Source organism: Calidris pugnax, unplaced genomic scaffold (assembly GCF_001431845.1).
Source record: "Calidris pugnax isolate Ruff unplaced genomic scaffold, ASM143184v1 scaffold11, whole genome shotgun sequence".
In the NCBI taxonomy this organism is placed as follows: domain Eukaryota; kingdom Metazoa; phylum Chordata; class Aves; order Charadriiformes; family Scolopacidae; genus Calidris; species Calidris pugnax.
In genome coordinates this window covers 14,016,785-14,041,192 of record NW_015090803.1, presented here as the reverse complement: position 1 = coordinate 14,041,192, position 24,408 = coordinate 14,016,785, and the positions used below count along the sequence as shown (strand labels likewise).

The following is a 24,408-nucleotide window of genomic DNA, read 5'->3' as shown; positions in this document are numbered from 1 at the left end:
CCCCCCCCCCCCCCCCCCAAATATGATGTTGCAGTTTAGCTGTACCACAGAATGAAAAAATACAGACTGCAAAAAAACCCCACCCCAGACCCCAAACAAAAAAACCTACAACCCAAACCTGTCCATCCCCCCCAAAAATGTTGAACCTTTCTGGTGCATGTATTTAATATCCTTGTGAAAGGGATGTCTTGATGGTACAGAAATGCGCTGATGTTTTACAATCAAAAATCACGTGGAAACCCTGTGTATTTGTGTGTCTCTCTAACCTCCCGCCCTGAAAATAGGTCGGCTAATATTTCCTGTCTTTGCAGCATCCACTCTTCTGACAGTTTGGGGGCTGTAGTAGCAGCTTTCACTCGTTGCAAATTGTACATTGTTTTCCTGCTCAGCATTTAATGTTCTTGGATGGCAAGGACAGTATCTCCACTGCTTTATATGTGTGGCTGTGTAGTATACAGAGATAAGCTGTCTGGGCAATCTATAGATTCCATATGAAAAAAAAAAAAGAGACTTTTCTGGGGAGGGGTTGGGCCAAGAGATACGTATTCCCTTCCACCCTGTGTTACTTCTGAAATAAATCATCCTGTTTTCTACCACCTTCTTCCCGCCGTTCAAGCTCCCCAGTGATGCTCTCTGCAATCCTGTGAAGAGCCGGGAGGTGGGCAAGGTCTCCCTAATTAGTACACATGATGTTTTATTTAACCATCCATCTATGCTGCAGAGTGACTGTGCCACAAGAATTGCACAAAGCTTTTCTTAACTGTAGGCGGTTGTTCATTTATTAATGTAAACACCATGTGCCTTGGATGTGTGAGCCCTAAAAATAAACTCGCGGAGTTAAAAATAGATCTCTGGGAGTACTGAGATGCTGCTTAATCAGAACCAGCTGCAAGCTGTCTAGAAAATATAAGTTATATGGAGCCAGATGGCTTTTGCCCTTTTTGCTTTAGACAGCATGTAATTTGGGTAAGTACAGCTACAGTAATGTATTTTCCCAGTCAAACTGTTTGATAAACATATTTGTTTGGAGCAGACACTTGCAATTAGAGAGCCAGTAAAATGTTAATTTATTTTAATATTTCCCCCGGTGGGTAAGCCAGGGGAAGGTTACACAATACCAAAAGGCACGCACAGTAACTGCTCCCAGCTGCCTTTGGGAGGAACCAGATTATGACTCTGCATCTTCCTACGAGGGGGCTCTTGCTCCAGGAACAACCCCACGGCAAGCAGGGGAAGAATGGTTTAAATGAAATTGGTGGCATAACGACCAGTGGGGCTTGCGGGGAGTGAGTCTGTAGGGGTGAAGCATTGCACAGGATGCAGGAGGTGGGTCAGAATGATCACCGGCAAAACAACAGCCCCTGTGATTTCAGGGAGGGTTCCTTGCAGCGCATTTGCTCAACTGAGGGGATGAAACCCAAAGTCTGTTCTGAGGGTTGGCCGTTTCCACCATTCACCGTTTGGGGACCTGTGGTCAGACTGTGTTTAGGAGTCCTGGTGACTAATCTGAGAAGTGGGAAACCAAAGCTCAAGCCTACTCTACTAGATTTGGAACCACCTGGGTCGGGGAATTGTGCTTTGACTGAGAGGCATGTAGGTGAGTATCTCAACATGAAAGTATCATCCTATAGATGAGGCTATAAAAAAGAGGAGGCTGAGGGGAGACCTTATTGCTCTCTACAACTCCCTGAAAGGAGGGTGTAGAGAGATGGGGGTCGGTCTCTTTTCTCAAGTCACAGGCGACAGGACAAGAGGAAATGGCCTCAAGTTGCGCCAGGGGAGGTTCAGGCTGGATATTAGGAAAAATTTTGTCACTGAAAGGGTTCTCAGCCATTGGAATGGGCTGCCCAGGGAGGTGGTTGAGGCACCATCCCTGGAGGTGTTCAAAAGACAGGTTGATGTAGTGCTGGGAGGTATGGGTTAGTGATGATGCTCCTTGTTTGTTGTGCGGGTGTCTATTTTTGTCAGTTAGGTTGACGGTTGGACAAGATGATCTTTAAGGTCCCTTCCAACCTAGAAGATTCTGTGATTCTGTGATCTCTGTTTATGAGGTCTACTGATGTGCATCTGGGGGAGCTTGGCGTGATGTTGCATGGCCTCCAGACCATGCTGTGTGCATATAAATTGCTATTCAATCTAGTACTTACCTAACCATGCTTGTGTTAGGGTTGTATGGAAACCTGGAGGAAGGAGGTGGAATGTATTTGAGGAGGTGGCCTCTTATCAATTGTCGTAACAGACCCAAAAAGCAGCGATCAGGTTTTCAAGCGATGATGTCAGATGGAGACTGTTGTGCAGAAGACCCAGAAATGAGTCTTGGTTTAAGCAAAGGCTTTTGAAAACCAGAATTGATTGAGGTGCCTACTTTCCAGACAGATGATACAAATCACATGCAGCTGGCATGAAGCAGTCACATTGAATGATAAATATCTCCGCGTCCTTCTCCCATCAGCATTTTACATTTTCTATAACTGGAGTTAGTTAAGATCTTGATGTTTTATTGATGTTTTAAAGTCTTTTTAGCCTTAGCACTATTTGCTTTAATTACGTCATTATATTTTTCTGAATGAAATACCTTGCTCTCCATAAAAATTTTCTTTGTTCAATAAGATTTCTTCTTTCTCTGCTTCATCCAGTTTCCAAGAATTCCTTAACCTCAATGGCTACCATGCAATTATTCATCTTCTTATAAATTTAAGCCTCCTATGAGAAACCAGACAAAAATTCCAACTTGTCTCTGAAGGTAGCACCAGGTTTCTGAACTAGCTCAGTGATGGGTGGATAAGATAAATGTGTTTTTTTTTTTTTTTTTTCTTTCTAAAGGCTTACATTTAAATGTATCTACAATGCAAAGTGTCTGAAATTGGTAGTGTGGCATTCTCTCTTTGACTTTTACTTCTTTTGCACCTGTCATGCTCATGACTCATGAGATTTTTTTTTTGAACCGCAGGAAGGAGATTAATCAGTCTTTTTGTGGCATGTAATTCTTTATACTAATTGATGCCAAGCAGAGTTTTAGGTTACAAGCGTTTTTGGAAGCATTTCAGTATGAAAATAACTTTCAAAAGTGCTTTGAAAATGCGTTAATTTACAATTTTTTTAAAAATTGCACTTGTTTGGTCTGTTTGATCATTTGCTGAAACAACTAGTGATTTAAGAACTTGCAAACGTGTCCTTGCCTGAACATGATTGTAGGTTCAATTTACAAGTGGATCTTAAAATAGTAACACTTGTAGTCAGGTTCTAAGATGTTTTAGGTTGAAATCAAATTATAGGAATTTACTAGTTTTTGACAGCAGAAGTGATAAAGCTGTGCAGATGAATTTTTAAGCAGCTGTATACATGACATGCAGCCTTAAACTGATGAGTGTCTGGATTTAGATCATCCCAGCTGTAGGAAAAGCTCTGTGATGAGTTGATTGCTCCAGGCTTTCTCACTTAAATATTTTGTCAGTGACCTAAAAATGGTTCCCAGCCTATTTACCATAGGATAATTATGACCCACTCCTAAACAGGAGAGCAAGAAAGGAAGGGGAAATGAGATCCCTTGAGCTCTTTGGTTGAGATTTCAGCGTTTCCTCTGTTAAAAAACTGGTAGAGGAGAGAAATAATGCATTACATATCTACTCCTTATCTTCCTTTTCCACTTATCTGATGAGGAGCTTAAGATTAGACATAGAATTAGCTGTCACTGTTAGGAGATTGTGCTGTTCAGCTGATCTGGATGGGTACATGCAAAGAAATATGCTATACCAGTAAAGATACCTGCAGTAAACCGGTTGTGCTGCAGGAGCTGGTTACTTTTAAGGTGAAGGAGAGCAAGAAGAGATGATTTTGACCAGATTTAGAGCAAATAGTTGACTTCTGAATTTAGCGATTGTACTCTAACTTTTAAAAATTCAAGTAACTTCCTTCTCAAGCACCACGTGCAGTATCTAAATGTTTCACTTAAGAGGCATCACAAGGAGGAATTTCTCGTTCCAGTGGTTCTAGGATGCGTTTTTGATGGAGGAATTTTTGATTGAACTGGTTCGCAGTTGTTTGAAACCTATCTAGTATTTTGCTTAAATCCAGGTCTAACACCGATCATGTTTAGGTGTCCACTGAGGTGCACCCAGCAGGAAGCTGGGCTAGAAGAGCCTGCTCTCTCTTATCAGTCTTTGACTCAATGGTTGTTTCTCGCTGCCAGAGATCTCTGAGCACAGTGGGACCTACAGTGCCTTCTCTGAATGCACTCTGCTCTACTACAGCAATCAGATCAATAGCAATATTTTAAATATTAGGGCTTTGCCAATATGGCATATTTTGACTGAAAAACCCTTGGAAGCAGTTGCAGGAGCAGCTCAACGGGAGCCTTTTAGGGGATGGAAGTTGTGCTGATGTGGGAGTGGAAACAGGTGAGGAGAAGGCAGTGTTGCCTTGGCTTGCAGGATTTCTTGTTAACCAAATTAAATGAATTTACTACCAAGTCTAAGAAATCACAGACTTGCTTAATGCTCAATATCTCCAAGCAGTCAGTTATCCATTCAGGATTCTCCCTCGTTCCGTTGTAGCAGAGCCTCCTTTCCTGCTCCTTCTCTCTATGCACAGCCCAAGAATTCTTACAAAGTAATCCTGGTGTTTCCTGTAAGCATTAGATAATTTTAGAATATTTTACTACCTGCTTGAGTTTATATGTGAAAGTAAATTACCGTATTTCTTCATAATGTTTAAGATTGGGTTTTGAGTATGTGCATCTATAGGTAAGGGCTTAATAACTGGAAATAGCAAAACGACCACAGATTTCACATAGTGCAATACTTCTTTTTGGATTGTTCTGCAAAATGCTAAATTTCTTTCTGATATAAAAATAAATATTCACATATGCAGAAATGTCTGCTTATCATGACTGTTTCTAGACTTAGCTGGAGGTCTCCTTCTGTGATTACTTTTAGTATTAGTCTGAAAATATGTCCTTGTCCCCATTTCAACAGCACCACCAGAAAAGAGAAATTGATTTACTACAGAAAAAAAAATTCCAAATTTGATAATTTAAATGCAAATGCCCTCTTTTAAAACAAAATTAAGCAGGAAAAGAGAAAATGCTGTAATAAAGGACAATACTTTTTATAGAGGGCCTTACAGGCGTGATAGTGTGTGTTCTTAAATCTCTCCAGGTTTTTCTGCATGACAGCATTTCCAAGATCTTTAGGCTTGTTTACTCAAGGACACTCAAAAAATGAATCTGCACTAACTAGAGTTGAAGTGGATTAGTTAAATTGCATTAAATCCTTGTTCAGAATGCTTTCAGAATTAGTTTCCTTAATTTAATTTATATTAATTTATTTTGGAAGTGAACTAAGCTGCATGGAATTAATTTAATCCTGAATGAGTATCCATAATAGAGTTGAACAAGTTTAACCACTCTTATTTAAAAGTAAATCTGGATTGTTTTCATATGTTTTGATTTTTCCTCGGAATTTCTTCATCATTTAAGATGAAATTTCTAAAAATGCTATTATACGTGGCTTTTGTGGGTTTGGGTTGTTTGGATTTTTTTGGTTTTTTTAAACTCACTATGTTACTGTAAGCAAAACCATTTGCTCACCCAAGTTTGGCTCTTAGTCATGTCTCAGGAAATCCACAATAACTGAAACCAGTAAAGTTACTCTGTCGTAGCATCACTACAAAATCATCCTGAGCCACTTGAACTGATTATTTTTCATTCATAATCCCAATAAATTGTAGAACAGTCTTTAAGTACAATTAAGAGCTGCCAAGTCTTTTGGCAATAGGAAGTTAAGCCGAAGTGCTCCAAAATACCCCATTTTTCACTGCCTCAATAGACATGGCAGAGCACAGGGAGTCTCTGGGCTTGTCTGAGGTGCTTGTTTCATTGGGACTGTGTGAGATCTGGGTCCTTCTTTTCAATTTACCAAAAGGGCCTCGTTAGAATTGCACAGCCCTCCCCATGTGCTTTTATTGACCGTTATTTTTCAGTTGCTTTATAGTGATTTGCGTTTTCCTTGGAGATGTATCTTTGCGAGGCAGACTGCAACCATGACACTGGTGAAACACTGAAGATCTGGATCCTCTTGCTTTTCCCCTACCCATGTAGCTGAACGCAGAGCACTTTAATAACCTCTTGTAAAGTTGATGGTTCAACTTGAAAATCCCTATCAGACCTTGTAGACCACGCTCTTCCCAAAGGGAAGCTGTGCTTTGTTTGCTCGTGTAGTTTGTGCCACTCATGCCTTGAAAGTTGTGGGCATTGGAGCTCTTCCATGTTACTGTTCCTGTTGGTAGTAGATGTGATAGAAGAAGGTGCAAGAGAAGAGGATGTGACAGAAGAGAATCTTCTCCTGTTGGAAGTTGTCCTCTCTCAGGTATATTTAGTTTTCCAGGTAGCTGTATTTTAAACTAGAAGTGTGTTGGGTTGGTTTGAATTGTAGAATCACACAATGGTTTGGGTTAGAAGGGACCTTAAAGATTATCAGGTTCCAACCCCCCTGCCATGGGCTGGAACACCTCCCACTAGACCAGGTTGCTCAAAGCAACAAACAGTTGGCATTTAACAAAAATCAACACTTCTGTAAAATAGTTTCCAAAACCCCGATCATCTACACAACCACGAGGAGGCAGGATGAGCCAGAACAACTGAGGGTATGGAAGTATCTAATGGTGGCTGGGGGAGTAGTAGGTCCCTGGGACTGGTGGGGAGAAATGTTTCTCTTTTCTCAGATCTACTATTGATAGAATAGTGAATTTGAACTTTCGTATTTTCCTTAAAATTTAATTTGGTGTGGATTTACGTTCCACACAGACCTGCTTTCTCTCATCAAATTTGGTCTTGTCTATTGTACAAGCAGAAAAATTTCATGGTACAATTTCAACATGTTCCCTTAGGTTTCTTTCATGATGTCTGCCACATCAATCCTTTTCAAAAGAGTACTGTCATGTCAAACCCAGCCATACTGCATTTTAGAGTAAATATGACTCAAATTAAAGTCTTTTTGGCTTTACAAGAAGGTAGAAATCAGATATGGTGTTCTCTCTGACATGCTTTTCTGATTTAAACTATGTGGGTATTTGTAAGGGAGAGGACCCATTGTATCTGTTCATGGTTAGTGACCAGAAGCCAGATTAAATGAGTTAGTCTCAGGCTAGTTCTTAGAAAAGAGATGAAATTTTATACTATTTGGTAATATATTCCCTCCTGTGCAGTGTATCTTTTGAAGTGTACTGTTATCTGGTTGCTTTTTTCTAGCCTTCCCCACAACCTTTAAAGAGATATGGGTCCATTTTTATATTTGAAAGGAAGTTGATCTTAGGGAAGAGTTTGCTAAGGGATTTCCATATCATTTGCTACAATCAATTAATATTAAGGAAAAGGAGAAAAAACTCTGTGAGGTTCAGTAGATGAAACTATTTTAATATGAATTAGGGTAGATGTATAGCTATTAATTATTTCCCAAAGTAATCAGTAATGGGATAAATTTTTAATGTAATTTGAGTTTTCTTCAAATACACACTTTTTAGGAATATAAAAATAATTTTCTCCATACTACTTTAATAGTGTTAAATATCTTAAATAGCAAAATGCCAGAAAAGGAAATAGACAAAGAAATATGTGCAGACTACTTCTTGGTTACTTCTGAGAATCACAGGACTGTGATGACAACAGCAATGGAAGAGGAAATTGTCATCTCTTTCCCCATCTTTTTTTACACGTGCTACATAATTTTTCAGTAGTTTTATTTTGGTGGATATCTGGGTAATTTCAGTAACCGTAATGGTGTGTGTGAACATATTCATTGTGTGTGTATTCTGCAGTGGTTTTTAAAGTGCTATATCTGATTATAAGTCTGCTTTTCCACCATCCCTAAATGTCTATAAAAGTTAACATGTTTGAATAAATCAGTATTTGCTGTCACTCTTCCTCCCAGACAGAGGTAAAATGCTTGAGGCATCTGATAGATCTCTTTCCCATATAAATATGGGAAATATGATTGGGAGGAAGGAGAAAGAGGCGAAAGGAGGGAGCGAGAGAGGGATCAGACAGTTGTACCCAACACAAGGCTTTTTCAGTTTCAAGCATCACTAAGAGTAACCAGCTGCTCTCATCTTTCTTATATTAAAAATATTTCTTTTTGTTTGTGTTTTCACTAACTTATGTGATTATATACTGGGGTTTTCGATGAAAGAGTTGTATTATTTTGCTGGGTTTTCTGATATTTAAACCTTATTGTTGCTGCTCATTGATTGAAAGGCAATGGGAGCCCTGTTGGTTTTTATCTGATGGCTCTGTCCTTCGAAGGGCTCTTTTCCAAGCTGCCACACTAATACTTCTCTTTATTCCATCCCATGTTATAATAATTATATTGAAGTCTCATTGCAATCTTCTGTGCTCACTGTGCGTTCAGAAGATTTATTTGCATTTCTATCCTGAATAAATTAAAATAATTTTGTTAAAAATGGCTTCACAGAGCTTGAGTTTCCATATCTTTCAATTCCTGCGTACTTATATTCTAATCTACTGGAAAAGCTAACAATTTAAAGGTAAAAAAATGCAAATACTTCTTATACGTGCATTCAGCATGTCTCCTGGATGCTTGAAAAGATAAAACTACTTAGTAGCTTCTATGAATTTAATAATATTCCCAATCAAAGCTCAAAATGCTGGATTTTGGTTGAGTAGCATACTTTATTTTTATTGTTTGAGGATTCCTTTACCAAAAAATGCAAGACTTGCAGGATTTAACAATATTGATCAGGGTTATATAACTGTGGGCTGAATATGAATTTACAAAAAGTTAGTTTTCTTCTAGCTGGAAAATTAAATCTGGTTTGTGATTGAGAAACATGCACTTAAAATAAAGATACTCACATTTTGCCAATACATGTGTCATTCAAACTCCTAATACATCTTTGCCTTTCAAACTATCTTTCTGGTATCTGCCGAGTAGTTTGTGATTGACAAATTCTTGGGTTATTTCAATGTGAATGTAGGACTGTGAGAGAGATGCTTTCCTTAATAGGCAATATTAATTTCCTGAAGTATTTCTTTTAAATGATATGTTCTTTTATAATATATGCAAGTAATGTAATGTGTGCTGGGTCTGGTGGTGAGGTTTTTTTATGGTATAAGAGATGCAATCACAATATGTGACTTGGGAATTGAACAGCACATATTTTAGACTGGTAACTATATACGGTTCTCATCCAAAGAATGGTTCCTTCTCATAGTGGGTCTAAGTTTAAGTAAACTCAATGAGCCTAAAGTGGTGTTTTATAAGAATCTGGAAGTTTGTCTGAATTTCCTGAGTTTTAAAGATCCAGCAGAGCTGGAAACAAATACAGTGGGAATCTAGGAAACCAGGAGAGCGCCGTCCCAGACATGTAAGTTGAATAATGATTCAGATATTCTAGTAGGTGGTTTGGCTTGGGTTGTTTGGGGTTTTTTTGATAATTCAAATGCATGGTGTTAGCTCTGGAGGTATTTTGCAGTATGGTGTTGGCCAAATGAAAGTTTTGGGGGGCAAATACCAGGTTTTCAACTGGCTCATGGAAGCATGGCCGTGTTATTTGCCAATGGAATGGTGCAGCTTCAGCTCAGTGAAGAAATAGACCCCGTGGAAACCAGCAGGAAAAAATCCTCCTTCTACTGGGCAAGTTGGCAGAGCCTGTAATGAAGAGCAGAATAGAGGAAACCTAGCTAAAAAAGATACTCTCAGGGGGAAAATAGCATGATCTTAATAAAGGCTTAAGGCCTTTTGAAGGGTTCAGCAGTCATGTGGAGGAGAGTATTTTGGGCACTATGATCTGTTTGGATTTTCAAGAGGCCTTTGTGAAAGAAAACAGTAAAGGTTTTTTAAGGAAACTAGGGCTGAAGTGGTTTAGAGGGGAAAGTTCTTTGTGAGATGAGTAGGGAAAGTGGATAAAGATAGGAAATAGGCAGAAATAAATGGTCAGCTGTAGTAGATGTTGAAGGTGAGGAGGAGAGTCCTGCAGGGAGCTCCGCTGGGGCCTGTGCTTCTCAGCATTTTATAGTTAACCCTGGAAGAGGATGAGCCCTAAGGTAGGGAAATCTGCTGGTAATACCAAGTTGTTTAAATTAGTAAGGATGAGAGACAGCTGTAAAGAATTGGACAAAACTCTTTCGATTTTGAGCAATAAAGTGTAAAATAAAATTCAGCATGGATAGATGTGAAGTGATGCCCAAGAGAAACAGCAATTGTAACTTCCTATGGGAAGTGCTGGGCTCCAAAAATACTGCAGGCAGGCAGGAGTGAGATCTTGAGGTTTTAATAATCCTATGCAAATACCTAATGAGTAGCACTCAGTAAAGTAAGAATTTCTGTTGATCTTGTTTTGAATTTATTTTAATCGAATGCACTAGATTCAAACTGAGCTTTGATTCAAGCGGGTCAGAGGTCAAATTGCTTAATTGTTTTCCCTATTACTTCTTATTCTGTTATTTACTAATTTACAGTTGGACCCATTTCAGGCTACAAGATCATTGACGTACATGTAGACAAATGTTTTTGGTCTTGTCTTGTTCCTAATTGTGTTTTTGTTGGAGTTCCATTTTGGTTGTTAAGTATTTCTTCATCGCAATATACCCAGCACAGACACTACAGTGTTAAAGAAATTTTTCTCAACTATCCGTCAATGTCTAATATTGAAAAGAGTGGTTTTGCTGCCCCTCAGTAGCACTATAGCAGCAAAAACATCTTGTGTAGACTTTGCACTTTGTGATTGTGTTACGCTCCTGTGAAAATAGAAAGTGTTTGTTTCCCAGCATGAGATGGAGTGGGGCAGAGAGGGGCAGAGAATACTCCAGATGAGCCGTGTCTGTGTGGCTGCAGGAGGGTTAATGGTGGTGATGGGGAGATAGTGACCCTGCAGTTACCTGACTCCCAAGAAGATAAACTATGGGGATAACTTGGTAAGAGAAGGGTGGATTTCTAATGACTAAACCAGCATGGCAATTACACTTTTTTTGCTTTTGTTCTGCTAGTTTTAAATAAGGCGAGTAATTTACTTACCAGTAGCACATGGAATGCAGTAGAATGTGGAAAAGTGAAAACAAAAGGTCAGTACATTACTGGTGGCCCTTCCCCGCCTCTCAGTGACCAGCCTCAGCTTCCTCCTCAGAGCTTTTTGCATCCTGCTGAGTTGTGTAACGTGGAATGGTCCTCACCAGGAGTTGTGTAACAAGTGTGGAAAACTCTGCTAGAGCAGCTCACAGGGTGGTTGATGTTGATAGGGAAATGCTAATAGAAATATATTTACCACAGAACTGAACTGGTCAGACCTTCTCTTTTGGTTCTGCCCGGAGCAGTTGAAGGTTTATTCCCCTTCTCACTTCTTTCAGTGTGTTCTCCAGCTGGAGGTTGCTTTCCTTGCAAATCTTGTGTGTCTTGGCACTTTTGTGTATGATCACAAACAGCTTAGGCTAGTTTTTTTAAAAATAATTGTCATCTCTGAGGACCGTTGGTAAAACAGTTTAAAAACCAATTGAAATTGAAAAGTGATAAGATGCACATAAGGGAAAAGTAAGTTCAGAAAATTTTGTAGATTATTTACTCATGTTGGATGTCCAGAAGCTACTCAACGAGCTCAGGCTCTACTGGACTGGAGTTGTGCAACCAGCATGAGACAATCGCTGTGTGATGAAGCAACTTCATTTGCAACTGTTTTTCAGGATTCTTGTGTCCAAAACGCTTTCTGCTGTAGCTTCAAGCAATTCTTGAAAGCAGTGTGTTTCCTCTCAGAACATCCCCAAGCAAATGGAAACTTTCTGGTTATTTAAATGCTAGTTCTTCAAAACACATTGAAGATCTATCAGGACAGAGATTTAATAGCTTCCTCAGGGAGGAGCTGCAGAGGAAGGTCAGTGGCCCAAAGTGACTAAATTTAGCAAGGCTTTTTTAGGCTTAACATTATAAAATCAGGATTCAATAAATTACTTGGGTCAAAATTCATTTAAGTTATAGAAATTTTTTTTTAGGTTAAAAACTATTAATATGCTTATTTAATAAGTTTCTGGTTCCAAAGCCTTTATGATATCGGGTAGAATATGTACGAATTATGTGATTGAACAAGTAAGATTTTTTACATGAATATTCTTTATGAATATTTACACTTTCATTTACATGAATATTCTTTGCATGAGTGTTCTTTATATGATTAAACTCTACATAATGCGGTCTACAATAGTTATGTAAGACAGAGAAGAAAGCCTATAGTTGGTAATGTTGGCCTTCTATTCTAAGTATGCATATATGTTTTAGCTAGTAGTATTGTGTCATGCTAAATTCCTATTTTTCACATATCTGTACAAATTCAAATCTATCAAGATGATCAAAATGGAGAGGGAGACTGTCAATTTGTTTTTCAGATCCTACAGGAAACAAACTGCTACTTCCTTTAGAAGAAACACTTTATTTCTAGGTGAAGTGTGGGGGGTATCAATATTTCAAAAAATACATAGCAAAAAGCACGAATCTCTATGACTGCAGTAAATTCCTTCTAGAGATAAAATAAGCCTTTTTGTTGATGAAATATAGGTCTTATGTAGTCATATTTGTTACTGGAGGGAGGAAATGGCATTGGACTGCTAATGACAGCTGATGCAAAAATGTCCTGGGAGAGGTGGGATGTAGTACAGCTCTTACATTCAAAGATTGTGTAACGTCTGAATAGCAATTAAGTAGGCAATGGTAATTTGTCTAAAATATTTGAAATTGTAAGTTGCTGTAGCTGAAAGTATCAAATCAAAGGATTAGAAAGATGCTTACCAGATTTGTGAACACTTATGTTATATCGTGTGGGTGTTTAACATTCTCTTTCATGCTCCCTTTAATGAGATAATCTTACAATTTGGACCACAACTATTTCCCACTCAGAAACACTTACAATAGCAGAAAAAAAAAATCATCAGAGTTACTAAGAGATAGGATATGATATTGTTCCTCTCTGAAGAACTTCTGGAGGGGAAATGTGCAAGAACCCACATCAGAGTTACTAAGAGATAGGATATGATACCGTTCCTCTCTGAAGAACTTCTTCTGGAGGGGAAATGTGCAAGAACCTGTCCTTTTTCCTCCCCTCCATCCCAACCTGTTGACTGGGAACTGAGAAACAGCTGGTTTCATTGCTCTCACTTAAAGCAAACTCAGGTTTGGTGGAGGGGGTACAGGAGCATTCTTCACTTGGTAGGTTTTTTTTCTGTCATTAAAGTAACATGGAAACTAGCCAAAAAGCTGCTAAGTTTATCTGAAGTAACACTTGCAGCTTTGTGGAAGTATGTGGCTGAGTAATAGTGCAAAAATAGCAAGTTATTCTGAGGAAGAGCATATGTTCTGTAACAATGAGAAATCGGTATACGGATAAAAGAAATTACAGATCTAAATATAAATTTCAGATGAGAAAGATCCGTGGCTTACTGCCACAGAGTCCTCTGTAGACGCAGCCTTTAAAAGTTGTTTAGTGCTCATTCTTCTGGCATAGTTATTTAAAGAAGCACCATCATTGATAAATTGCTGTGCTGCCTTAAAGGTGCGCATTATGCAGTCAGCAAGAGTACAGAGAACAGGCACTTCTTATGTGGGAGTGCACACTGATACACAGGGTACCACACAGGGATAATTGCAAGCTGCTTATTATTATTATTTTTTCTTATAAGAAAGGTACGTTGCAGATCCCTACTATTTGCTTACTGTTTAAAGACACTGCCAACCAAGTGCAGCTATCTCTTACTAGAATCCAAAATGAAGACAACACGGGAACAGATTCTCAGGTCCCTTGAGAAAGCAGTTAGGAATGTGTGCTTAGACACTGGAAGACAATTCCAGGACAATCACTTGTGAAATATCGTTCAAAATTCTTCACCTTTCAGCAGATAATAGCAAAAGTTTATTTGATCTGAAGTACTGCTTTGAGGATTAAAATTTTCCTCCGTAGAAGTTGCTCTGTTTCATGGAGGAGATGAGTTTCTTAACAAAAACACGAAGAATGCAAGTTGGCACCAAGTCCCTCAAAATCTCTACCTTTAAATGTTTCTCCCGTATTTTCTTCTTTTGTTAAGCTTCTCATTGAACAATTAGAGATTGGCATAAGAGTTACACTGAAGAGCAGAACAAGAGATTAGAAGATTAAGCTGCAGTTAGATTTGCAATAACTAAAACCAAATAAAACCCACGCAGAGCTGTGCTCTTCATCAAGCTCCTCGTACTCGGTGTAAAGCTGACTGAGCTTTGAAAGCTTCAAGAGTCATTATGTAAAATACAATCATTATTGTTAAAATATTACTTTTCAGGAGGTAACGCTTTGAAAATATTAGACCTTAGGGCAGTCTTGGCAAAGCAAAAATCAGTTCTTATTTGTTTTGGCAGCAAATATTTTTCTTCTTTTCTGAACCACTTGCCCTTCAAAAATCTACGTGCCACTTGTTGTCATTTGATGTCTATAACAAAGGTGTGATCATGCAGGACTCCTCTTTCTGAAGAGGAAGAAATGTTGGGAAAGGAGAGACATACAGAGTGTAGGAGAAAAAGCACAGGGAAGGTTAAAGAATTCAGCTGGCATGAGACATATAATCACTGAATATATACCTATTTTTTCACTATTTCTCTCTCCCTCTTTTTTTAATCTTTGAGTAATCAGCCTCTTCTGATTAGGTTCTGTATGAACTACCTGTGTGGCTATTTTTTCACTATTTCTCTCTCCCTCTTTTTTAATCCTTGAGTAATCAGCCTCTTCTGATTAGTGGCTATATGAACTATCTGTGTGGCTGTTGCTGGGGAGAAACAAGAACTAAAGTAAGGTTCCAAAAGTGAGATGGGAAAATTATCAAGAAATTAGGAGAAAAGAGGAGAAAAAGAACCCTTATGGGGTTTTCCTCTTTTCCTCCTCTGGGTTTTTGTTGGTTTTGGTTTTTTTTCAGATGTTTTTTCTGTAATGCTGAAAAGGAGAAAAAGAACCCTTATGGGGTTTTCCTCCTCTGGGTTTTTTTTTTGTTGTTGTTGTTTGGTTTATTATTTTTTTTTCAGATGTTTTCTCTGTAATGCTGAAAGTATGATACAAAATAAATATAGTAACTTTAGCTCTTGCATTTACAATTCCCTGGAAAATGGGGGTAATTTTCCTCTGAGGCAGCAGTTACAGAATCATAGAATTGTCTAGGTCATCTCAGTATCTAAAGTAGTGCCAAAAAAGAGAAGTATAGGAGATAAAATAGTCTTACTACTGTTAAAACTTTAATGCACGAGTGTGTATTTGGTGTTTGGAGAGGTCTTCTAATAATAAAAGATAAAGTAAAAAAAAAAAATCCTAGTGAATTTAATGATCTTTCTGTGTATCTGGGATCTGTTCCATGGTACTTACTGGTCCGTGCTGCAGTTCCTGTCTGGGTTACATACTCAGTTTATTTTCTGTGAAAATCAGAATACAGAGGAATAGCAGACAAATGTCCACATCTCATCCTAATACAGATTTCAGCTGCAGCCTGGAAACTGAACTGATAGGTAAATTATTGGCAAAAAGGCAGGAGAAAACAAAAATATTGCTAGGCACTCTAACTGTGACATCTGGGCAGTTTGGGAGTAATTCTTTTGGGGTATTCTGGCCAAAATCAGCAGTTGGAATATGCTCCCTGACCATTTTGATACCGGGTTTGGAGAGAAGAGGGGAGCAAAGTATTTTCTATGGTGTTCCCTCTGTAGAGATGCTTCTAGTACTCTATTTTACTTGTTTATTCTTATGATTTTAAAAAAAGCTCCATCCAAAATGCTCCTCATTTGGAGCTCTGTGCATCCATGCCATATGTTAAAACCATGATGAAGATCAGTTGTAGAATCTATGCAGCAACACTCGTCCTTTATCTCCCTGCCCACCCACACTGAAATAACAGACTTGGGAGTCTGTTATCCCCTGCACCAGTTTTTTCTTTCTGCAAATGTAAATTTTTCCAGCTATATCAGGTCAATGTTCTTCCAATTGACCAGGGATTTTCTGGTTTTTTTTTTTTTTTTTTTTTTTAAATTTTTCTGACTTGCATGATTAGGATCTTTTTTTAGGTTCTTTAAAACACTGGGCTGGTGTATCTGGAATATGTAAGCTAACAATCAAAACCTTAAAAGCGGCTAAAAGGGAATGCAAAAAACCACTGAGTTCTTTGAAGTATTGCTGCAAGTACGTTACGTACCAAATCTGTAACACTTCTCTTTTTTTTTTTTTGCCATTTTTCATATTTTCAGTATGTCACCTAGTAGTTAAAGGAGATTTTAAAAGGATCTTGGAAGCCAACTTTAGTATTTTGGGCCTCGTTTGAAATGTGTATTCTTCAATGAGAAATTATGTCCAATTTGACCTGTACACGCCAGTATTTTGGCTTATTTCCATAGCTGCTGCGTACTCTGAAGTGTGCAGAGTGAGAGGGCAAAAGAGCTCATCCTGTCTGATCTAGTCTGGTTTAAAGTTTGTTTCACTCTTAGCATCCTGTGACAGTCATTTTTAGCAGAGGGGTCACAAACAGCTTTTAATGCTTGGTTTGTCTTCTTTCACACGGCGAGAAAAGGAAGCGTCTAGAGCATATGATGAAGTGTGTGTGTGTCTCAGCCTGGAGAACACAGAGCTCTTACAAGGAACGTTACAGAAGGTGATATTGTGATTTCATACCAAATACATGTGGACTGATGATTTTCATTACGTAAGCATTTTGCAAATGAAATACCACTGCACGCTAGATGGAAAATCGTTGTGATTTTGTTATCGCTTGTTTGGTCTTATGCATAAGGTGCTGATCTCTGTGTGTTTTGATGGGTTTACGTGAGAAAATTTGCAAAAAAGGTATGTTTTAAAATGCATAGTAAGTCTCACTTCACGAGTTTCACCTCGAATGCACAATCCTTGCTTGTGATGCTTTGGTCATCTGTTTTCTCAAGTCCAGCTGTGAACGATGGCCCAGACCATGTAACCAAAGGTAATTGGGGTATGGGAGCACAAGAGAAAACATTATGTAGGAACATAAAGTTAAATAACTTTTGAAGTTCCAGAATGCTCAGGGTGCCTTCCACATTCTCCAGTGAAAATCCAGGATATAAGAACAGATATCTTCAAAATCTGGTTTCTTTTCTGGCTGTGGAACATGAGTAACGTAAGAACAGAGAGAGCCGCTAGTTTGGGACTGTCATTCATGGAGGAGGCAGCGCTGAACCTTCTTGGAGTGACTCCATCCAGGAACAGCTTGAGAGCCCTGTACCAACAGTGATCCAGACACAAGTTACATGTCTCTTCTAGACTCTGAAAATAGACTTTCTAAAGTAAATTTGCTCTGGCATGACCTGAAACAGGATAAAAGAGAGTTTTCCTTTAATTTAGTGCTTATTTGGTCTGAGTCTTTTTCTGTTAGAGAAGCCTCAAGGTGGTCCTAAAAAGCACAGCTGGGCTTGATTTTTGGTATCTTGAATAATTCTCCAGCTTTTCTCTGAAAGCAGCGCTGCCGGGGCTCCAGCTACAGGAAGGCTTGGAAGAGTTTTGCTGTTCAAAAAAACTTCCCAGAAAACCAAAGCCCTCCATAGCACAAACTGCTCACCTTTGGATGTGCAGCCCTGGTGTTGTGAAATTAATTAGGAGATTATTTTTCTTTAGTCCATTGAATGGACCAAAATTTTCAGTAACAAAAGGTCAATTTTAAAAAGAGGCCATTTCTCTTTGCTCCATATGAACACTTTTTTTTAGATTCTGCTGTTGTTTCTTTTTCCCCACCCTTTAGGCAAAGATATTATAAAGAAATAGCTTAGGGAAATGAAACAAGCTGTCCAAATTTGTAAAAGTTGCACTTCCTCAAGGAATTTCAGTAATGCATAACAACTGCTCTAAATGGGGATTGGAACAGTTTAGATATTTTCATTTGTTTTTATTTTAAATAAAGAGAACTATAATGATTTCTCAAGAGAACGAGTGTGATTTTTAAAAATTGGCTTGATAATTGCATAGTAAACAGTTGGGCTGGAAGAAAAACAGGTATTTAATATATAAAACAAAAGTTTTCTTACTTTATCGTTTTGTCTTTCTCAATGAAGCATGTAGATATCTTTTTTTTTTTTTCTGCTGTGGTGGTGTTATGATGCAACCCCTAGCATTGGTAATTTGGCTCTGTTCTTATTGTTTAACTGCTCTGTCTCATGCTGTCTCATAATCTGTAGAAAGGCAGAAGCAAATACAGAGGAGAGTCACAGGCAGGACTAATTGGATCTCCAACTTTTTTTTGCTGATGAGTCTGAGACCCCAGATTTGTGGATCTTCAGGCAAAACGTTGAAAGCTTTTTATGGAGGTTTGACTAATAATTTGTTTCTTTAAGTAACCAGAGATATGAGAGCTACTTTTTGGGGGGCAGTTCTAGTGTAATATTTTTTTTCTTTTGGGATATAGTTAGCATGCATAAACCGCTGCTCCCCTTTTATGTCTATAGGAATAGACAATTCCTATATGTCTGTAGGAATATGTCTATAGGTTTCACTTGACTGATTTGTTTGAATAAATGTAGCTTGAAAGTGTGAAGGTTGTGATGATGATAATGTAGGTAAGCGCTTATGTGGTGATTCCTCAGTTTTCTCCACCTAATGCCTATTTTGACTTACACTGGATGGATTAATGTCTGATTCTAAAAGCTACAGAAGATGATGATAATGTAGGTAAGCGCTTATGTGGACTTATGTGGTGATTCTTCAGTTTTCTCCACCTTATACCTATTTTGACTTATATTGGATGAATTAATGTCTGGTTCTAAAAGCTACAGAAATTCCTATATGTCTGTAGGAATATGTCTATAGGTCTCACTTGACTGATTTGTTTGAATAAATGTAGCTTGAAAGTGTGAAGGTTGTGATGATGATAATGTAGGTAAGCGCTTATGTGGTGATTCCTCAGTTTTCTCCACCTAATGCCTATTTTGACTTACACTGGATGGATTAATGTCTGATTCTAAAAGCTACAGAAGATTATACTGAGTAGGTGAAAGTACTAGAAGAGGTTATCTTCTCCATCCTTCATCAATGAGGCTGCTCAGCACAGTCCTACTGCAGTTAGTAGAGCAGTGCACGTCTGCGCCAGCTAAGGGTCTTCTCCTTGGGTTAAACTGAATTCTCTTCCAGATTTTTCTGAGATACGGTGCAGCTGACACTTCTGGATCATCCACAGCTGGAAATCCAGAGAAGACTGAAAGGATGATCTTATGAAGTAGAAAACTTCTGATTTCTTTGACTCTTTCTTTTTTTTTTTTTCCATATATAATGTTTGTAGTAGCACTACACCATGATTTAGTCAGTAGTAGAATTCTTGAGATTCTGTTATCACATCTAGAACTCGGCTACCTTCACCTTTTAACTGTATTTTAAATACCTGTTTGTCTTAGCTGTCACCTTGCACAATGATTTTCTTGCTTTTTTAAGCCTTGGAGGTAAATGAAGCACCGTCGTTGTGATATTTGACTTGAGGATAATAGTCTGTGCAGTAAGCGTGAGAAACACTTGGAAAATAACGAGGCAGTGCATCCTGGATAGAGGAGATACAAAAGGGAAACAATATAATTCTCTATTGGAATAACATTTTTAATGTGCCATTAATTTCATAAATAATAAGCAGAATATGATGTTGTGCATAGCAAGGAATTAAAAATTGAGTATACTTTTAAATGATGATGAAAATCTCCTACGTTAGGAATTACCCGCATTCAGTAGCGTCACCAAGTCCTTTTTTTTTTTTTACTCCTGCTGAGCAAACTCTTTTTTCATAACCTCCACAAGTTAAGCTTTTTATCAGGTTCTGGATGGTCTCTTTCTCTCCAGATCCTGTCATCTTTTCCTCTCACAAGAGGGGGAACTGATTCCACAAAGGCTACTTAGTAAGTAAGTATTTAAGAAGTTAGTAGTACTATTGTAGGGTCTTCCACACTGTCAAGCTACAGCATGTGGGGCTGGGCAATATCCATCTGAATGCTCAGTTACTGGGAAGGTGCCACAAGGATGCTCTTAGAATTGTCCCAGAATGACACAGAATGGTAGGGGTTGGAAGGGACCTTTGGAGATGATCTAGTCCAACCCCCCTGCCAAAGCAGGGTCACCTAGAGAAGGTTGGACAGGAACACGTCCGGGTGGGTTTTGAATATCTCCTGAGGAGACTCCGTCTCTCTGGGCAGCTTGTTCCAGGATTCTGCCACCCTCAAAGGAAAGAAGTTTTTCCTTACAGGAGACTCCGTCTCTCTGGGCAGCTTGTTCCAGGATTCTGCCACCCTCAAAAGGAAAGAAGTTTTTCCTTATGTTGAGATGGAATTTCATCTGTTTTGTGCCTGTTCCCCCTTGTCCTGTCTCTGAGAAGAGCCTGACCCCATCCTCTTGACACCCGTCCTTTAGATATTAATAGGCGTTGGTGAGATCCCCTCTCAGTCTTCTCTTCTCCAGGCTGAACAGACCCTGGTCTCTCAGCCTTTCCTCATCAGAGAGATGGTCCAGTCCCGTGTCCTGCTCTGACAGAGGATGGTGATGTATGGATACATGATAGACTTTTGTTGGGTACAATGAGAATTCTTACGAAATGCAGCTTCTCCGTTGTGTAACATGGGCAATCCCTGCGGTTGGAAGAATGAAAGAAACAAATGTGAGAGGAAGTGGAGTGTGATGGTGTCTCTGCTGGGTGGTGGCAAGGGTCATCCTTTCAAAAAACCCAGAGAGCTTCTGTGGGCTGCTGGCCTGGGCAAGTGTATGTGCTGCAGAGCGAGGGGCACCGAGAGTGCAGTTCCGTGTGGTCTTGCTCAAGGGTTGGGGTTTGGCTGTGAGGGTTTCTTTTTGGTAGGGAGGGAAGTGGAACGTTGATGTAGTTCATGATTTATCTCAAGTACTCAAAGCACCCAAACCCCTGGGTTGTTTAGGCAGTAAAACTTTGACGTACTTTACAAATGCCAAAGGAAAGCACTGAGTACAACCACGAGACCACAAAAGTAAAGATAAACTCAGGCTTTTTCTGTGGCTCAGCTTTAGCCAACTTGTCTTAATCTGTCTTATATTATTTTAATACACGAAAACAAAGGGAGATGTCTTGGTTTTTTCCAAATATTGTTGCTAAAACTGGAAATTCTTTGTGTTTAAAGGAATTTACTAAATCAGGACACTGAGATTGTGTGCATTCTTTCAAGAGTTCCTTTTACATATGGTGTCAAACATTGAGTGTTAGAAAAAAACATGGATCAGCAGCGAAACTGTTCCATAACAAATAAATTCCATAATAAATAATAATAATAAAAAATAACTGTTCCATAATAAATAAATTTCAGAGAACGAGATTGTTACCTGAAACAAAGAATCATACAGTGCATGTGTGAAAATACATCAACACATGTGGCTTTAAGGCAAAAATTAAACATATTAATTAAAAAATAATTATGTCATTTTTAGTTCTTTTCTGTCCCTCATTGTCCTTTGTCACTTTCACCTGCATGAAGTGATTATAGAATACTAATATTTTGTTAGATAGCACCCCCTTTTTGTGTACAGGTGCATAAAAATCCCTGTCCGTTGACTCCAAAGTCAGCTGGATCAAGTCTGTTGGGTAACTCAACCAATGATACATATGGCTGATTTATTCTTCCATCCTCACTAATGCAGAACGCTTTGTGTTTTATTAGCTTCAGTTCAAAGCAGCAATGAGGAAAAGCTGTTAGGTAGATTTTTGGTTCGTTTAGATTATATTTTTTTTCCTCTAAGTAAGCAGAGATTATTACTTCTTGGATATTGCATCTAGTATCTTATTATGTCTCTGGGTATTGAACATCTGGTTTGAAACACTGTAATAATCCTGCAAAACTGGTGTAGTGCTTAGTTTATTATTTTATTATTTTTTTAAAAAACAAACAAAAGGAAGATCTGGGATGGTAAGCTGAATTATGAGCCCACAGAGTTAGGTACTGCTGTGAGAAGTGGGAGGGAATAACAGAACCAGCTAGTTGACTAACCACTTCCCTTCATTGTTGCTTTTAATATCAGAGCAGCCTCACTAGCTTTCTACACCACCATGAGTTACGTAAACGAGACCGTGTACGCTCTAGCTGGTAAGTTCCTTTCCTTTAAGATCTAAAATGAAAATTGAATTGGAAGTGATCCTCAGTGATTAAAATTTTAGTAAGATGCATTGCTTTGTTATTTTTTCATAATCGTAAAAAAAGATATGATTGTATGTGTTCTTCATAGTAAACAAATCTAGACAGTTACATCTCTGACTTAGCAACAAACTTCATACAGGGTCAGGGGGGTATATTCCCTTGACAAATTACAAGCTAACTAAAAAAAAAAAAAATAACAGTTGAAAAAATAATGCAGGCCTGTAATGTCTAAAAAGTGGTTTAATTGATATTTTTTCAATAAGTTAAAAATGACCTTCCATGTCCATCCCAAGCACTCTATCTTACGCTGTGCTGTCCTTCACAAGCCAACTGTGTTGGTTGCTGTCACTACTTGGTGGTTGGAAAGTTCTTGTCTCATGGTTTCTGTCGCAGGTCCTGTTAGTAATAATTATTATCATTAAAAATCCTAAATAAACAAGCAAATACTTCCCAGTCTTTAAGGTCCCTTCCAACCTAGAAGATTCTGTGATTCTAAATATGCTCGATAACCTGCAGCGAAGTAGTCTTACAGTGAAAATGTATAGTTATGGCTAAAATAAGCAGGTTTTACACTTGCTATGCTCGAAAAAAAACCCTGTCAATCAATCATAAAATCTGTGTGTAGTTCAAGCCTTGTGTCTTGGCAGCAGTGCAACTGAAGGTTCTAGACTGTTTAACTGGTCTGAATGGGAGTTCTTATTCGATTCTTATTATGCAGCCAAAAGTTGTGATGGGGGTTTCAGCTGTTACAAGTATTTCTTTTTGTCTTATCAATAATGTATCTCTGACGTGGCTAAATGTACCCAAAAACTAGGGGAGGGAACATCATTTCAGAATCTGTTCTATAGCATTGTTCTTTTAATGGGATGCTCTAACTTCTGTTGTTGGTATATTTCTTTACTTAATATCTTTATTTGAATTGTATTAGCAGCCTTTTAATGATACTTTTCCTAGCAAAGAAAACCCCAAACAAACAAATAAAAAAGCCCAGTAATGGGTGTTTTTCCTAGAGAAGGCATCATTAAGAAATTAACAATACATTTTAGGTTCTTCATTCAAGACATCGTGTCAACACCTTAATTTCTTTTATTTTATTGCAAGCTGTCTATTTACATTGATACTTTAGTGTTTCTGCAACATCTATTTGCAAAATTACTTCTACGTTTTGTGCTCATATTTGGAGATTTATTTTTGAAAGACAAAACCATTAAGCCAAACGTTTCGGGAGTTTCATGAGGTCGGTCAAGATAAGGTTTTGAAATTACTATAGTTTTATTTATGTTCTTGTACTGAAAAATGGTAGAAGTAACTCCATTTGAGCCTCACATAAGGAAAAAATGGTGAACCGTGGAAGGTTCACCCAGGAGACACCTTGTGCTTGCCATCCATTTTTGCTGTAAAATATGGGTGTACTATAATGAAAAGGCTTTCACATAACTTACCTTTAATACCAGTGTTTTTGAAGAGCCATCAAGGAAAACATCCAGCAAGCCTCATAAGGAAAAAAGTCAAAATCTAACAGTAGTGAGTAAGTCACAGCTTAATAATAGCTGCAGAAAGTGTTGCTTTGTGAGGCCATGCTATCCTTCATCTGAGCAACAGGAAGGTAATTAGCATGTAACTTGTCCTGACTGAAGTGACAAACAAAATGAGTTTATTTTGCAGGGATCTTAACCCTTCATTATTGCCCTCTGCTTCTTTACACCAAAGTTTATTTTTGTTACATTTTTACCACGTTCCCCAGCTGCAGGAGATCCTCCTGGAATTCTTCAGATTCTTCCCCTCATTCATGTCAACGACAAATTTCACCACTTCAAGTCTTTGCTGCATGGCAGTGTCTGATGCTTGATCTTCTGTTCTTGAAAGTTCTGGTGGACCTGTGACAAGACACACACGATGAGGGATCTGGTCAATTTGCTACTTTCATTTGCAGCTGAACTGGAATTAAGCAAATATAGGATAGTCCCAGCTTTTGCTAAAGCAAACAAGCCCATGAAACAAGCCCAGCCTTATTCTTTCCCCTCCCTCCACCCAGACCCCTGGGCAATGTCCCCACAGCAGCCTCCTCTCCAACATCTCCAGGAGAAGCTCCTGGGTGTTCTCCCTCCTTCCTAGCAAAGGCCACCCCACAGTGGGGAGCACGAGTTAAATTCTCTTTCCTCTCCCAGCTGCCATTTTTGGGAACCTCACATGTTTTACACCCTGTCAGACCTGGCAGAAATCATTCTATGAATTCACAAGTTATTGTGATGAGGGCCTAACGGATAAG

At 38.6% G+C, this 24,408-nt stretch overlaps 1 protein-coding gene across 2 annotated transcripts in view; it reads left to right on the top strand.

Annotated features, from left to right (window-relative positions):
- The window catches only part of HDAC9 (histone deacetylase 9), a 479,210-nt gene that overhangs the window by 13,541 nt on the left and 441,261 nt on the right, over positions 1-24,408 (top strand). The window contains exon 1 of one of the 2 annotated variants that reach the window (XM_014937807.1): positions 22,065-22,088. The exons of the other annotated variant lie outside the window; for it this stretch is intronic. The gene's annotated coding sequence lies outside the window, so the exon portion shown is untranslated. Of the gene's footprint in view, positions 1-22,064; positions 22,089-24,408 lie in introns of those variants that run through there. 2 annotated transcript variants of the gene reach the window in all.